The following is a 7329-nucleotide window of genomic DNA, read 5'->3' on the forward strand; positions in this document are numbered from 1 at the left end:
TCTGATCCTGTATCCATCAGATAATGACTGGGTCTGTGTGGGCTTGTCTAGGCCTAACAATCCCATGAAAAGTCAGTGACTAGCCCATTTACTCAGGGTGGAAAGCAGGTTGGAGAGACAGGAGAGAGCCAAGCTGTCCCCAGTTCTGTGAGTCCTGAAGTGTGAGAGGACAAATGGGCTGGCCATATCAGTTCTGAAGTTTAGAAGAGGGTTTGAGAGCATCTTTCCATCAATTCACCCCGTCTGCTCATGTGGCACCCACCAGGCTGGGGCTAACATCAAACTCCAGACATCCCCACCTATTAGCAAAGAAGGGAAGTGGAGAAACTTTTGAATGCAAAAGGAAACAATTACTCAATTTTTCCTCCGGATTATTTTTCCTCTCTAAAGTATCAACCATGTTTGACTCCAAGTTTTTTTCATGCATCAGTTTATAAAGACTGAGATATGTGAATAATATTCTACAATTTTGTCATGGATTCCTATACTTTTACTTTTTTATTTGAAATATATTTTTCCTTTCACTAATGTGTTTCCCTGGATTCTCTTTCTCTCATTTCTCCTGCTAAGAGCCAATCTCTGTCAATTCCTCTTTCACTATTCCTATAAATTTTTACTTCTATCTTCTCTCCTCCTCCCTCATAAATATCATGTCCTATATCCCTTCTTTCTGTTCTCTCCTTATTCACCATTTGAAATTCCAAACCCTTTAGCAATCTTACTGATCATGTGGTAGACAATAATTGAACACATCATTTCTCTTTACTGTGACAACATTATAGATGTATTAATAGAAGACATTAGGTTTAAGGCTGTGTGTTGTTTATATTGGGTACTGTTAATATTGGTCTCCCCCTTAAAGGTGAGGTGCTGGAAATCTTCAGATACACTATAGTCTACAGGGTAGAATCTGTACTGCCTCAGATCTATACTACTAGATGGGAAAACACACAAACAACATGAAAAAACAAGGAAGCAATGCACCCCAAACAGAATAAGATGCTCCAAGAAGAGAATCCATTGACCACACAGTAGAAGAAATGTCAGAGAAGGAGTTCAGAATGTACATGGTTAAGCTGATCTGCAAAGTAAAGGATAGTATAAGGAGTGAAATCAGACAGAAAATACAGGAAGTGAAAGATCACTTCAATCAAGAGGCAGATATCCTGAAAAAAAATGTAGAATACCTTGAAATGAAAGAATGAATAAACCAAATTTAAAATTCAATAGAAAGCATGACCAACACACTAGACCACATAGAAGACAGAATCTCAGGCAATAAAGACAAACTATATAATCTTGAAAATTAAGCCAACCATACACAGAAGATGGTAACAAACCATGAACAGAACTTCCAAGAATTATGGAAAAACATTAAAAGACCAAATTTAAGAATTATTGGGATTGAGGAAAGCACAATCTTTTCAATGACATAATATCAAAAAGTTTCCCAGATTTAAAGAATGAAATGTAAACTCAACTACAAGAGACCTACAGGACCCCAATTTACAAAATTACAGCAGACCCACACCAAAACACATTATAATAAGAATGACAAATATATGGAGTAAAGATAAAAATCTTAAAGACTGTGAGAGAAAAAAAATCACATTATATATAGGGGAAAACTAATTCAGATCTCAACTAACTTCTCAACCCAGACCCTCAACACCAGGAGGTACTGGAATAAAATATTTCAAGCTCTGAAAGAAAATGGATGCCAACTGAGAACTTTATATCCAACAAAATAAAGCTTCAAATGTAGAGATGAAATAAAAATCTTCCATGATAAACAAAAATTAATTTACAAACTTTCTTCTCAGCAGCACACAGATCCTTCTCTAAAATGACCATATCCTATGCTACAAAGCAACTCTTTGTAAATACTAAAAAATGGAGATAATACCTCTATCAGATCATAAAGGAATGGAATTAGAAATCAATGATGAATTTAAAAACAGAAGCTACTGTTTTTTTATTTTTTTAAAGAAGGAACAAGTCAACAAATAAATGACTTAAAATTACATCTCAAAGGTCTGGAAAAAGAAGAACAAATCAACACTAAAAGCAAAAGACAGGAAATAATTAAAATCAGAGCTGAAATCAATGAAACTGAAACAAAAGAAATAATTCAAAAATTGACAAAACAAAAAGTTCATTCATTGAGAAAAATAAACAGAATTGATAAACCGCTAGCCATTCTAATGAAGAGAAAGGCAGAAAACTCAAATTACTAAAATATGTGATGAAAAAGGAAATACCAAGTGGACACTACTAAAATACAAAAGATAATTGAAACTATTTTGAAAATTTATACTCCAATAAAGTAGAAAATCCTGAAGACTTTGACAAATTTCTAGTGACATATTACCTACCCAAACTGAATCAAGAGAATATGCACAATTTCAACAGATAAATTTCAAGCAATGAAACAGAAGACACCAGCAAAACATACCAATCAAGAAAAGCACAAGACCAGATGGATTATCAGCTAGGCTCTATAAGACCTTCAAAGAAGAGTTAACACCAATACTCCTCAAAGTAATTCATGAAATAGAAAAGGAGAAAACTCATTTTGTGAGGCTAACATCACCCTGATACCAAAACCAGACAAAGACACATCAAGGAAAGAAAACTTCAGTCCAATACCCCTGATGAAACTACAGGAAAAAAATTCTCAATAAAATTCTGGCAAATTGCATACAGAAACATATTAAAAAGATAGGGCACCACAATTGAATGAGGTTCATCCCAGGGATGCAAGGTTGATTCAACATATGAAAATCAATAAACGTAATTCACATCAGTAGATTTAAAAATGATCATACGATCATCTCAATAGATGAAAAGCATTTGACAAAATACAACACCCCTTCATGTTCAAAACACTACAAAAACTATGGATAGTAGGAATATACCTCAACATTGTAAAAGCTATCTATGCTAAAGCCAGGTCTAACATCATTCTAAATAGAGTAAAGTTGAAAGCATTCCCACTATAAACTGGAACAAGACAAGGATTTCCTCTTTCACCACTTCTATTCAGCATCATCCTTGAAACTATAGCCGTGGCAATTAGACAGGAGAAAGAAATTAAAGGGATATGAATAGGAAAAGAAGAACTCAAACTATCGCTATTTGCTGATGACATGATTTTGTATTTGGAAGATCAAAAAAATTCCACCAGAAACATTCTAGAACTAATAAATGAAATAGCAAAATAGCAGGATAGAAAATCAACACCCATAAATCAAACATATTCCTATACATAAGTGATGAATCTACTGAAAGAGAAATTAGCAAAATTACACCATTCACAGTAGCTTCAAAAAAATAAATACTTTGGAATCAATCTAACAAAAGAGATGAAGACCTCTACAATGAAAACTACAGAACATTAAATTAAAAACTGAAAAAGACCTTAGAAGTTGGAAAGACCTCCCATGCTCCTGGATAGACAGAATTAATATTGTCAAAATGGCCATACTACCAAAATCATACCGATTTAATGTAATTCCTATGAAAATTCCAATGACATTCTTCATAGAACTAGAAAATCAATCATGAAATTCATTTGGAAAAATAAGAGACCCAGAGTAGCCAAAGCAATCCTTAACAAGAAGAATGAAACAGGAGGTATCACAATAGCAGACTTTAAACTATACTACAGAGCCATAGTAACAAAAACAGTATGGTATTGGCACCAAAACAGAAATGAAGAACAATGCTACAGAATAGAAGACATAGAGACAAATGCACATAAATAGTTATCTCATACTAGATATACAAAGGTGCCAAAAACATTCACTGAGGAAAAGATAACCTATTCAAAAAGTGGTGCTCTGAAAATTGGAAATTCATATGTAACCAAATGAAAGTAAACCCCTATCTCTCACCATGCAAGAAATTCAACTCAAATGCATCCAAAGCCTTGGCACTAGAACAGAGACCCATGCCTAATAGAAGAAAAGTAGGTCCAAATCTTCACCATGTTGGCCTAGGATCTGACTTCCTTAACAAGACTACTAAAGTGCAAAAAGGAAAATCAAGAATCAATAAATGGGGACTGGGGATACAGCTCAGTTGGTACAGTGCTCTCCTCAAAAGCACAAGACCCTGGGTTCAATCCCCAGCACCACAAAAAAATAAATAAAAATTAAAAAATAAAAGAATCAATAAATGGGATGGATTCAAAGTAAAAAGCAAAGGAAACAATCAGTAACATGAAGAGAGAGCCTACAGAATGGGAGAAAATCTTTACCACATGCACCTCAGATAGAGTATTAATCTCCAAGATATATAAAGAACTCAAACAACTTTACACCAAAAGAGCAAATAACCCAATCAATAAATGGGCTATGGAACTGAACAGATACTTCTTAGAAGAAGAAATACAATCAATCAACAAATGTATAAAAAATGTTCAACATCTCTAGCAATAAGAAAAATGCAAATCAGAAATAAGATTTTTATCCCATTCCAGTCAGAATTATCAAAAATACAAGCAACAATAAATGTTAGCCAGGTTGTGGGGGGAAAGGTACTCATCCATTGCTGGTGTGACTACAAATTGTGCAACCATTATGGAAAACGGTATGGAGATTCCTCAGAAAACTTGGAATGGAACCACCATTTGACCCAGTTATCCCACTCCTTGATTTATACCCAAAGCACTTAAAATCAACCACATCAATGTTTATAGCAGCTCAATTTATGATTGCTAAACTATGGAACCAACCTAGGTGTCCTTCAGCATACGGATGGATAAATAAAATGTGGTATATATACAATGGAATATTACTCAGCCTTAAGGAAGAATGAAATGATGTCATAAGCCCATCAATGTAGAATATCATGCTAGGTGAAATAAGCCAATCCCCAAAAACCAAAGACTGAATGTTTTCTCTGATATGCAGATGCTAATTAACAATAGATGAGGAGTGTCTAGGAAAGAACTAAGTTGCTTCAGATTTGGTAGATGGGAGAGAATGGAGGGGAGGGTGTTTGGGGGAAGAAAGGATAGAGAACAAATCGGGCTTTATTACCCTATGTACATATATGACCACATGACCCATGTGATTCTACATCATGCACAACCAGAAGAGTGAAAAATTATGCTCCATATATGTATGATGTGGCAAAGTGTATTCTACTGCCACGTATAACTAATTAGAACAAAAATATCAAAAAATCTAAAAATCCAATGAGTGAATGATAAGGGGACTAGTTCCAAAAATTTGTCTAATTTTTTGAAAAGACATATGGGTTATTCTATATTGCATATAGAATATATTCTGTCACATGTGGGAATAAATAAACACCAAATCCTAATGCTGGAACATGACGATGATTTATTTCTTACTTTGCTACCAGATACACATCACAGGGTGGCTAGGACAATGTTGATCCCTCTCCACACGTTCACTCAAATACCTGGCCCAATGGGAACTTCGTCTCCTGGATCTCTTCCCAGGAGCACGGAGACCCCTCAGCTACTCTGGCGGAAAGGGAGACAACAGATTGGTTGTTCAGACTTCACTGTACCTCATCTCATGAATGACACACACTGGTGCTTCTCTTGTCCACTTGGTAGAGAAGGTTGATGATTCTGCCCACTTCAAAGATTCAGAGAATATAGGAAGTAGATGTAGTATTTCAACATGACTATTTTTCTTCCACTACCAAAATCAGTTTTAATAGATGAAAAAGTGGTAACACCTAAGCCTCTTAATTTCATCCTACATGTAAGATATCATGCTTAGCTTTCTACATATCTCATTTCACCTGCGTGACTCTCCTATGGGAGATAAAGAATATCATCACTATATTTTCCCAAGTGATATGCGTAAGTTTGTTGAGACTAATTAACTTGACCAAGGTCAAAAAGTGCAATGGGTGTCGGAAAGAGAATTGGAGCTAATCCGCATGGCCACGTGGGGGTTTCAGGGACAGGATAGTAGAGTGAATCAGGCTTTTTTACCCTAGGCACATATGACTACATGACAGTGGGATTCTACATCATATACAACCGGAAGAATGAGAAATTATACTCCACATATGTATGAGGTATCCAAGTGTATTCTGAGGTCATGTATAACTAATTAGAACAAAAAAATAATGAAAAAAAGTCAAAAACTGCACTTGACTGTATTGGTGAAACAGATAAATCAACCATAAGCAGTGAGATAAGAGATGGGAAAAATGAAGAGGAAAACAATGGATACACTCTTGAATTTTAAAAAAAAAAAAGAAAGAACTTATTCCTCCTATCTACCATAACATGAATGCACAATAGAGTTACTATTACCTAAAATAATACATTGCATATGTTAAACCACCAAAATGCAGGATTTTGAATGTTTCCATACTAACAAAAAAGACAGGTGTTAAAGATGAAGGACACGCTCTTCCTCTGATCTTTACTAGTATATACATGTCTGAGATCCTTTGTACCCCATAAATGGGAATGTTGCATGCTTATAAAAAACTTGTTTAAAAATTAGAGCAAAAAGTAACCCCACCCCAGCCCTATAGAGAAAAGACAAATAGACATGTTCTTTCTAAAATAGGATAAATGAAAGAAAAAATGTACCATGAACATTCTAGATCTTTGAGAAAAACCTAAAGGCAAGAAAGATTGCATGGAGTCCTGGCCTCACTGAGGACAGAGATTTTTTCAAGGCTTATACTTTGCTGCCTCACATGCCTGTGGCACAGCTCATTGGGTGACTGGGCCCTTGTTGCTCTAAGACACTATCCCCCTGTGTCAGTAAAAATGCACACAACACCCTCTGCTCTCTCCAGACAGGGTCAAGTTAGGGGACCAATGTGGGATTGGAGGTCTCCAGAGGGCTCCACTCTCATGGCACTGTTTCCCCTGACACTCCTGTGCAAAGCTGCCTTCTCTGCCTTCATATTTGCAAGAGCACAGCCCACACTGTGTGCCACAGCACAGAGCTCCGTGCTGGGGAAGGAGACTCTCCTGCAGGATGCTTTAGCAGAAGTGGACGTTGGGACAATGGTCTGGATATCTTTCCATTTGTTCCATCCTATATCTGTTCCCAGGACAAAAGTAAGTATTATAAAAACAGAAAATCATATCTGGTTAGAACTCTAAGGAACAATAAAATGTCCATCCATTTTTGTTGCTTTTCTTGTTGTTTTTAAAATGAAAACAAAATAAAAAGGAAATAACAATCAGTGAGTGTAAACCCAACAGCACAGGCACTTATTGCTGGTGTTCTCACTCCTAGTCCCTGCTCTCTCCTCCCTACAGCACTGCTCTGTGGCATCCAGATGTCCACATTCACTGCCTTTCCTTGTACAGGT

This window comes from Sciurus vulgaris (assembly GCF_902686455.1).
Source record: "Sciurus vulgaris genome assembly, chromosome: 11".
Taxonomy (NCBI): domain Eukaryota; kingdom Metazoa; phylum Chordata; class Mammalia; order Rodentia; family Sciuridae; genus Sciurus; species Sciurus vulgaris.